This window comes from Tupaia chinensis, unplaced genomic scaffold (genome assembly GCF_000334495.1).
Source record: "Tupaia chinensis unplaced genomic scaffold, TupChi_1.0 Scaffold000179_1, whole genome shotgun sequence".
Taxonomy (NCBI): Eukaryota; Metazoa; Chordata; class Mammalia; order Scandentia; family Tupaiidae; genus Tupaia; species Tupaia belangeri.
Window position 1 is genome coordinate 8,020 of NW_006159654.1, and position 10,687 is coordinate 18,706.

Below are 10,687 nucleotides of genomic sequence, written 5' to 3' on the forward strand. Positions count from 1 at the left end.
AATCTCAGCATAAACTGTTAGGAAGGATATATTTATTTTGTACTATAGCAAGTGAAAATTATTAAAATAGAATGCATTTTATTTTGGGGGTTATAGATATTTAATGTCAACCTTGAGGTTGGTCTTCATTATAAATCAAAACTAACTGTAAGCTTTTTTCTTTTTTTTTTTTTTTCAATCAGGTATATGTGCTTGCTAAAGACAGAGCAAGAGAGAAGGAAAGTGAGAAATTACCTCCCAGGGAGGATGACTGTGCCACAATTCCTTCTCCAGTATCCTGTTGGGATATTGGGCTTGAATGCACATGTTATTCTCAAGCCATCAACTCTAGGACTCAAATCGCAGGGTCGACTATGTGGGATCCAGTACCTTAACCACAATGCTACCTGCTGGCCTACTACATTTCTATATGTTTTATACTTTTTTTTTACTTTATAAAATTTCATTAAATTTCTCATTAAATTTCTTCATTAAATTTTATTAAATGCTAAGCAAAATAGATACTGAATTAGTACTTGTTTTTATTAAATAATTAAGATATTTTTGAAGGGATAACTATTTTAATGAGTTAATTTTGAAAGAGAGAAATAGCTAAATATTTTGTTTGTTTGTTTTATTGTTTTTGTTAGCTTACACTGAACATTTAAAATTAGCCTCAGGCGAATTGTGGTCACTGCCCCATTTTTCTTAGTTGCCTTGACTGAGAAGGAAGCATCCATTTTGTTAGACAGCATTTACTCTCTGCTTAGATTTCTGAGGTGTAAAATGAGAAGATTGGATAACATGATAGCTAACCCATTTCTGAACTATTTTCCATTCTACATCCATTGAGTTCATGTTACTCCTAATGCATATGTAATTTCTTCATCTCATAAATATTCTCCTTTTTCAGATAGAAATTGCTTTATATTTATCAATATTTAGTCTTTGTCTCTGTGCATTAGCTATTTATAAGCTTGAAGATATTGTGATATGTATGGTACTACAATGATGCCTCTTTTTGTTTGCTGATGTAGTAATTCCAAAGTGGCTAGCTTCTGATTCTTTTCTGTTTAGCACTTAAGTCCCTTATGATTAGGTTGAGCAGAATTTCATCTGTCGGTGGTTTATTTGGTCTCAAGACAGCTATTCCGTTTAACAATTTAGTTTTTTTTTTTTTTAATGCCATTTGCACAATCTACTCCCTCAATGCAAGAACTCACATGATACTCTGAATTTTCTGTTGATTTGTATGGAGGTTTGAACCATTATGCCTGATGGACTTCTAAAATCTCTAACTCCTTTGTAATTACTTGTGTCTGATTCGTGGAAATGAGAAAGCTTATTTTCCTATGTGATGTGATTCTTTTTCTTTGTTTTTCTTTTATGTTTTTCCTCTCCCAACCCACAAGGCAGCTTGTCTTTGCCTCTGTGATTCTGTTTTTCATTTCTTGTCATATGCTAAATTTTTGGTGAAATTGAGAAACAGTAGTTTTTGTTTGTTTCTTTACCTTTTCCCCTCTCACACATTCATCAGCACAATATTTCTTAGAGCAAATTTATGGCCATGTTTTCTGTGTGAACATTGTTTAACAGTCAGGTATCTGTTCTCTGAGAGGATGTAAAATACAGGACTTTTAAAATGCTGGATTCCAGAACATGAGCGATGACTGTGCAGTAGTGAGCTTGTATCAAGATAGTAGACTTTTGTGCTTGTATAGATTCTAATACTTAGAATAAGCAGAAAGGGGAAGAGAAACAATTTAAGAAAGGCTAGTAAAATTAATAAAAATTTGTTCTAAGGAACCAGCAGTTAGCATAATGGCTATGTCACTGAACTCCCATGTAGTCTACCGCAGTTTGAGTCCCAGACCCGGTGGCTTAAATTGACGCCGGGCTTGTGTGCGTGCATGCCCAAGATCCCAACAGGAGAATGGAGGAGAAGGGATTGTGGTGTGGCCTTCTCCCTTGGGGTTGATTTCTCACTTTCTGTCTCTCTGTTTCTGTCTTTCTGGCTAGTGTGTGCCCTAGAGCAAAAAACTCTAAAAAAAAAAAAATGTTCTTATTCTTTGTTCCCTTCTCTCAGACCATGGGTCTTGTGTCTTATATATGATATATTGGTTCTGTCATTTGGTAAAATAACAGGTCATATTTTTAGCCAGTTTTATACATGTCCTCCCTGGGCAGTCTTATAGCCTCAACAATTATATTTTCTTGGTTATGGATTGATCGTACAAACAGAAACCCACTAACATGATCTAGAAAAACATTGTTAAACTAGAAAAACTCCTCCTCAAAATCAGGCACATAAAGGTTAGCTAGAGAAATCTCAAAATCATGAGATTTCAATTCACTCTGTCTTTCAAAGGCTTCTTGTGTTATGTTTCTTTGTCTACTTCATTTCTGTCTCCTGCAGCCAAAGGTTTTTTCTCTTACTCATCTGGCATTTTTCAGGGATTCTCTAATAAGCAGTTTTGCTCTCAGACCAAGGCAAGAGGAAACCTTTTCAAGAGTCTGCTCTGTTCTAGACTATGGTCTGTGTACTTAGGGTCCTGAAATTCTCTTGAATATTCTACCAGGGTCTGTTTAATCTTTCTCCAGAAGCACATTCTTCTGAGAGCAGCCATGCAGCATGTGTAGGTGTCCTTGGAGACTAGCATTGGCTCTGGGACAGAATTCTAAAAGGAGTATATAAATCTTGGTCATGTGAGTATATGATACTTGCTGTGTGGACTCACCTCAGTATAGTGAGAAGGGAGACAAGCTATGACCCAGAGCTACTAGTCAGCTCTCCCTGGGCCTCCACATTCTTGCTGGAAATTTTGAAAATTTTAGAGAATTTTATATTCAGATTGGTCATCATCATAATATATTTGTCAGCAGAGGAGGCCAGAACATATTTTTTAAAGAATATACTAGTTTAATTATATAACTTTCAAATATTTAGATTAATGCTAGTTTAATTTGTAATTCTGTCCCATAAATATTTGGAGGGGGAAAGCATGCTGTGTGGACATCTACAAAACATTCCCCAGTAGCTAAGTGACATAGTCTTTATGTTGTGTTTCAGATTTTTGGGGGATAAAAACTAGTTTTTCTAAATCCTGACTGAGAGATCTTGAGTCAAATGAATTGTTCATGGTTGAATATTTCACGTGTATGTCGACTTCAATTGTTTAAACTTAAATCCATTACCTTCCATTTCTAATGTCCTACTTTTATATTTCATTCATTCAACTTATTTTTGCACTTTTTAAATTGACATATTATTTATGGGTACAGCATAATGTTTTTTGATGGAAAAATACAATGTGTATTGATAAAATAGGATAATTAGTATGTTCATCACCACAAAAATTTATTATTACTTTGTATTGGAAACATTCAAATTGTCTCTTTTAGCCATCTTGGAATACACAATTAATCTTTGTTAACAACAGTCATACCACTGTGCTATAAAAGTCTAGAATGTTTTCCTCCTATCTAACTGTAATTTTGTGTCCATCAACCAATATCTCCCTATCCTCTCCTCCTATCTGCCCTTTTGAGCCCCTGGTCACCATTATTTTCTATTCTCTTCTTCTCTGAGATTAATTTCTGTTTGTTTGTTTGTTTAGAAAGATTTTTGCTATAGGGTTCTTGCACTCACTAGAGACAGAGAGACAGAAAGCAAGAAATCACCCTCCCCCCGCCCAAAGAGAGATGGCCATGCCACAATTCCATTCTTCTCTTGGGATTTTGGGCATACATGCACGTGCGCCTGGCATGAGTTTGTGGCCAGTGGGTTCAGGACTCGAACTGTGGTCAACTACATGGGAGACCCGCTACATAACCATTGTGCCAACTGCTGGTCCCAAATTTGATAATTTCTACATATGAGAGAGAATATACTATATTTGACTTTCTGTGCCTGGTTTTATGTTAAGTGAAAGAAACAGGGCACATTAAACATGATTTTATTGAGAACTCCTTCTGAAGCAGGTAGTCACTGGGAGTGAAATGATAAGCAAAGCCAGACATCATCCTTATTCTGAGGCAGTAGAACAGACAGGCTCCACCTTTAGACTGGGACACCATCATCTACCAATCAATCCCTAGAAATGAAATTTATATATGATGTGGCATTTTTACCTAATCCACAGTCAATCAGTTTTCAAACCTGGTTGATTTGCAGTCCACATGTTTTTCCTTTTTGTCACTGTTTGCTTATCCACTGCCATTGTCTTAACTCCGTCTTAATTTACCATCCATCGTCTAGGTTCTTATTTGAATCTCTATTCTTTCTTCTCTGTCATCACTACTGTTTTTATCAAATACACACCAGAAACAAAACATTCTTTCATATTACTTTTTTATTATAATTCATCCGTCTTTAGAGATGAACTTCTGCTTCCTTAACTGTCCTGACTCCCTCTTTATTCTCTTTCCAAACAAATACTTCTCAGCAAATAAAGTCTAATTCACAGTATGAGTAAAGGCCTTCTATAAACAGCTTTCTACTTACCTTCTTCCCGTATTTCTCCTCACACTCTAAATTAGAATATTAAATTTCACCAGCACTAGTCTCATTTCTGCTCCTTTGCTTCTAATATGATTTTTCTATATAGATAGTCTTTCTCATCAAAATTTGACCTCTTCCAATCTCGCCTCCCTTGTATTCTAAACATGCCAAAAATATGGTTAGATTGTTTTTTTACAATGGGCTTTTATTTAAAGCACCTATACATGTAACTTTCAGAGCATCACCAAAAGCCATCAAGTAGCATGCACACACACACACACACACACACACACACACAAATGTACATTCCTGCACACATGTATATATTGTATTCTACCAGATTTTAACTAATCAAGCAGAAACACTATTTCTATGATAAAACAAGGCATTAATATTAACTAAACACAAAAGGTTTTTTCACTGTGGCTTCTCAGATTTGACCTACTAAAGTCCTTTTTCTGTTTTTTTTTTTTTTTTTTTTTTTTTTTAAGGAATTATTTTGCTGCCCTTGTTCATCGTGTTGCCCCTGTTGTAAACTGTTGCAGAGGAAACACTTGTGTCTCTAAGATAAGTCCTGAAGTAAATAGTGTTGCTTTGAATTCAGGCAGAATAAAAAAGATCAGAGATTTTCACCCAGATCCTTGCACTTACATGAATGAGCTCAAGCTATTCATCCCTGACAGAGTGATACATCAACTCTTCATCTTAAAACATCGTTAGCCTACAAAATAGAAATTTTATCTTTAATACCTAAAGATGACCTATATTCTAAGGATGTTTACAGCATTACAGGAATAAAAGGCCATCCTACTGAAATAGTTTCTAGTCGTATAGGTGATTACTGGAGTGAAATTCCAAAAATCCTGTCCTCATGGTATATGCTTTCTCCCAGGAACTCATCTATGCTGGATAAACTATAGGATCCATTATTTGTGTATCTAAGAGTCAAAAGTTTCTTACTTAAATATTAAGTTTCCTTTATGTGGATTAGGTAAATAATGGCATGATTTATACATTTACTCAGAAAATTTAGATCCCAGTGGATAGGTCATAAATTTTGATAAGTACTTTCATTTTATTTTGGCTCTAAATACTTTCCAATTTTTCTTTGAAATTTTCTTTAATCAAAGGGTTATTGATAAGTGTTTATTTTTTTAAATATTTGGATATTGTCTAGATAAGTTTCTATAAAAATTCACAATTTAAGTCTATTGTGCTAAAAGAACATATTTTGTATGATTTAAATCATTATCATTTTATTGTGATTTATTCTGTAGCCAAGACTATGGTATATAAGGATAAAATAAGTTAAATATTAGGAATATAAAAAAATGGCATGAAAATCAGGCAATTCATATTTTTTTCTAATTGGCATGTCTCTAAATTATAATACCAGGTTACATATACCAAAAGTATATGTATACAATTCTATAGATGATTACTGTGGCTTAGCCAGAGAACAAGTTATGATTTAGAGGAAATCATTATTTTGTTGGTTCCTATTAGGAGACAGTACATCGGCAAGGTACTCTGAATTATTCACAAACTTGGGAGTTTAATGTATCTTCAAATTATGTGTAAGGAAACACTTTGGAATTAGTGACGTCAGATCATAGGCTCAAGATAATTTTAAGAACTTCACCATGAGAAGGTATCATTAAATCTGGGCCAATAGGATAAAAGTAATGTATCTTCAAAGACTTATCCAGCAATTTTAAGACTTCTCCTTAATTTAAAATCCATGTAGATCGAACCAAAGCTCCTTGGTCCCAGAACTCCTTTGCTGAATACTGATACACATAATCTAAATGAGATGTAACTTGTTCAATCTGTGAAGGATTGCACTTTGTAGAAGTTTTTGTCTAAATCTTGAAGTGCATTTCAATTCACAAGAGCAGATGCCTGTATGCAACTGATATCTCCCTAATCAGGAGTGTACAGACAAAGAGCCATGTGTTCTCTGGATAATAATATTATTATTTTGACTTAATTTAGTACTTGTCTCTGAAGAACTCAAATCATTTACAAGAATTATCTCATTAGTTCATTTAATATTCTTATGAAGTAGGTAGATGGCAGCTGATGTGGCCTTTATTTTTAAATAGAATTCTCTAGGTACAGTTGAGGAAATTTGATTACATAGGTGAGCTGGATCCCCAACAACCTAACCTGAAAAAAGCTCTTTCAAACTTTGAAAGCATCATTAATACTCAAAATCTATTTTTTAGAGTTACTGATGATTTTAGAGTGTATGCCTGCTAAAGGATCTAGCCATATCTACAAGATGTTTCTGATGTACATAAAATTTACAAAAAGAAAACAACAGGAAATCACATACACATCTGCTATATAGATGCCTATCTATATCTATGTCTATAGGTTTATATCTCTACGTTTATCTAATCTATCTGTATGACATAAAGTGTTAAAATAAGTGTAATATGGCATAGACAAAAAGAAAAGGTCTCTCGGGATTGAATAGAATAATAAAGATAATTTTGAAGAAAGTTTGATTGTAAGCATAGATTCCATTGTACTTGAAATAAAATGCAAGTACCTTGCCATGGCCCTCAAGGCTTTAGATGGACTACCATGATTACTTATCTACTACTGCCATGGTTACTTATCTCCTTATTATCAAATATGGAACTATTTCACATTTGACTGTCCTCAAATTTCCAACCCTCCTGCCCACATGCCTGGTTTTATCTGTTGACTTTGCTTCCTATTTCACTCAGAAAATAGAAGTAATCTGTATAGTACTTCTACAAGCTATTGCTACCATCTTTACAAACTTTTGTTTGATTTTTAGGGATATTTTTGCTAAAGGACATGTCCATTCACCAGAGAGACAGAAGGAGACAGAAGCAGAAGTAAGAAATCACCCATCAGAGGGGATGGCCACATTGTAATCCCTTCTCCTCCAATTCTCCTCTTGGGATTTTTTGGATATGAATGCCCACCATAAGTTTCAAGCTGCCGGGTCCAGGTCTTGAGCCACAATCATCCATGTGGGATTTCAGCAATGTAACCATTATACCATCTGCCGGTCCCATATTTATAAACTTAATCTCATCAGTTCTCATACGCTCTGGCTTCCCTGCCTTACTAGGAATGAACTGTCTGCCTTCTCCCCACCATCACTTGTGTGCTGGATCCAGTTCCTTCTAGTTCGTTCATGGGTAGGCTTCAGATAATGTTTCTTTCTCCATATTCATCAAATTTTCTTTTTCTACTAAGTTAACAGACAAGTATGACCTTCTTCCATTAAAAAAAAAAGTATTCATGATATTACTGATTTGATTCTCTTGCTTTTATAACAAAATTATTCCAAAGAATTGATTAAACCAACTACTTATAATTTTTTTCTACTCTCCAATTTTCCCTTGAGACCTCCCCATGGAAATGCAGGTTGTTAAGGCAAGCTATGATTTATAGATGATTAAATCCTGTGGTCAGTCCTCAGTCTTCTTTCTGAACCTATTATCAGTATTAGACCTGGTTGGTAATTTCCTTCATTTTAATACACTTTATTCACTGGATTTACGTCTATTTCACTAGCTGTTTGACCTGAGCTTCCTTTGTAGTTTTTCTTGACCTATCAAGTCACTTAATACTTGTGTGGAGGGATTGAAACATCACTTTTTGGTATGAAACCTTCCAATGTATTGAAATGATACCTTACAATGTATTGAAATGATACCTCCCAATGTATTGAAACTACTCACTGTTCTAACCTATTAACAACCCCGTCTTGGTTTGTGTTGTTACTGTGATTATAGGATCTTTCAGTGAAATATCTTATGATCTGAACTACTGGACAACCTTAGAAAAGGACTGATTTAGAATACCAACCCACATGACTCTATCTAAATAAATACATTCACTAGAGTGTTGGATTCACTGCTTCCTCCTCACTTTTTGCTTAACACAGTTCGTGTAGAAACATATTACAAAAGAAGGGACCGCAGTTTGATGCTGACCAATTGAGAGTTATTCCTAGAATGATTCAAACAATAGTTAGTGCTTCAGTAACTCTAAAACACTGTCCTTCATCATCCTGCACAGGTGACCTCTAGTGGTAGGTGTGTGGGAGACCTGAGTGATTGGCAGTCATCACTGGGGCAGCGGTATGTTTGCATCTCTGGGTTCATTGTTAAAATAAGCTGCAGAAGCATAGTCAGAACTGACTCTGACAGCTTAAAGTCAGGTGAAAGCCTTCTAAAAGAAGAGAGAGAGAGAGAGAGAAGAAATCTGAATATTGATTTGGGGGCTATCAGCTTATCAAAGTGATCATTGAAGTTTTCTATGAAGATAAGGAAAAGACTGCAGAGTTTTGGGTCATGCTTAGGGAATGTGGGGATGGAGAAGTGGACATGGGTGACTAGTCAATATGGTAAGAGTGTGGAGAATCTCTGCATACCATGACTGCAATTGTACTGCTGTAACAGGTCAACTGTGGTGGCATAGCTGTGATAGGCTGCTCCAGTGTAGGATTCATAGAGGAGATCAGAGTTTAGTTCGGTTCATCTGTATGCATTGACCATGTGTGTCTTGGGTCTCGGCTAGTTGGGAAGACTGGACAAGGATCTCAGTATGAGATCCTGTTGACAGTACTTCTCTTTACCTCTTTCTCTTTCTTTTTTACATGGAGTAAATAAATAAATCACTATAAAAAGTTTACAAAACCATATTGCTAAAATGATCCAAACACAACTTGTGTGTTTTGTATTTGTTGTTCATTTTTGAAAAATTGGGTAAAGCTCTGCTTCAAAACAGAAGAACCTTGAATTCATATTCCCAAGGAATCATTTTTAATATTTGAAATGCTACAAACTCATTAATGAATGTCCCTGGTGAAACAGAGGACATGGGTGACTAGTCATTATGGTAAGAGAATCTCTGCATACTATGATTACAATTATATTGTTGTAACAGATTACATGGTTAGGCTAGCTAAGTTCATGAGCTAATGGTTAGGTTAACTAAATTCAGTTATCCAGATTCATCACTACATTTTGAAATAATCTCTCTCTCTCTTTCTCTCTCTCTCTTTCTCACACACACACACACACACACACATATACTTGTACTATATCTTAAAAAGTGTAACATTTATGTTACCTGTTATATTTTGGAGAACAAGGAGAATATGTTGAATTGGAATGATGTTCCTATAAACTGGTCAAATAAACTTTAGTACTCTATTGTATAATGGGGTCATTCTGTCTTTTTAAGATAATTTAATACATTAAATAGAGAGAGTGATATTACTTTTTTTTTTTTTTTAGAGAGAGATTTTTGCTATAGGTCATGTGAACTCACCAGAGAGAACAGAGAGATAGAAAGCAGGAAATCACCCCTCAGAGGGTTGGCCGTGCTGCAATACTCCATTCTCCTCCATTCGCCTCTTGGGATTTGGGTATGCATTCACACACACCCACTGTGAGTTTTTTTATTTTTGGAGAGGTTCTTGCTGTAGGGCGTGTGTGCTCACCAGACAGAGAGAGACAGAGAGACAGAAAGTGAGAAATCACCCCCCAGGGGGGATGGCCACGCCACAATCCCTTCTCCTCCATTCTCCTCTCGGGATCTTGGGCACACACCCACACATGCCTGGTGTGAGTTTTAAGCCACCAGGTCTGGGACACAAACCACAGTTGACTACGTGGGAGTCCAGCGACATAGCCCTTATGCTAACTGCTGGTCCCCCCACTGTGAGTTTTAAGCCTCTAGGTTCAGGACTCAAACTAGAGTTGACCATGTGGAAGTCCAGCAACTAACCATTATGCTACTGTCTGCTGGTCCCAGGGGTGATACTACTTTTTAAAATTTCAGAAATGATTGACATGTAAACATGCTTTATTTGACAAAATGTCTTTAAAAATTTAATAAAGCTTTTAAAATTAAAAGTTTGCTTGGGGGCTGGCAGGTGGTGTGGTGGTTAGGGTGCTTGGACTCTCACATGGTTGATCATAGTTCTAGTCCCCAACCTGGCAGCTTGCTTTCTCACTTTCTCTCTCTCTGTCTCCCTCTGGCCAAATTAAAAGGTAAATAGTAAAAAAAATAAATAAATAAATAAATAAATCTTTTAAAAATTTGCTTGTTTTTCTTATTTCAAATAAGAATGAATGACAAACAATTCAATCTGTGTCTACCTGAGATAAGAAATAATGTAGGTAGTATGTGCAGAGAGATATCTTTGAG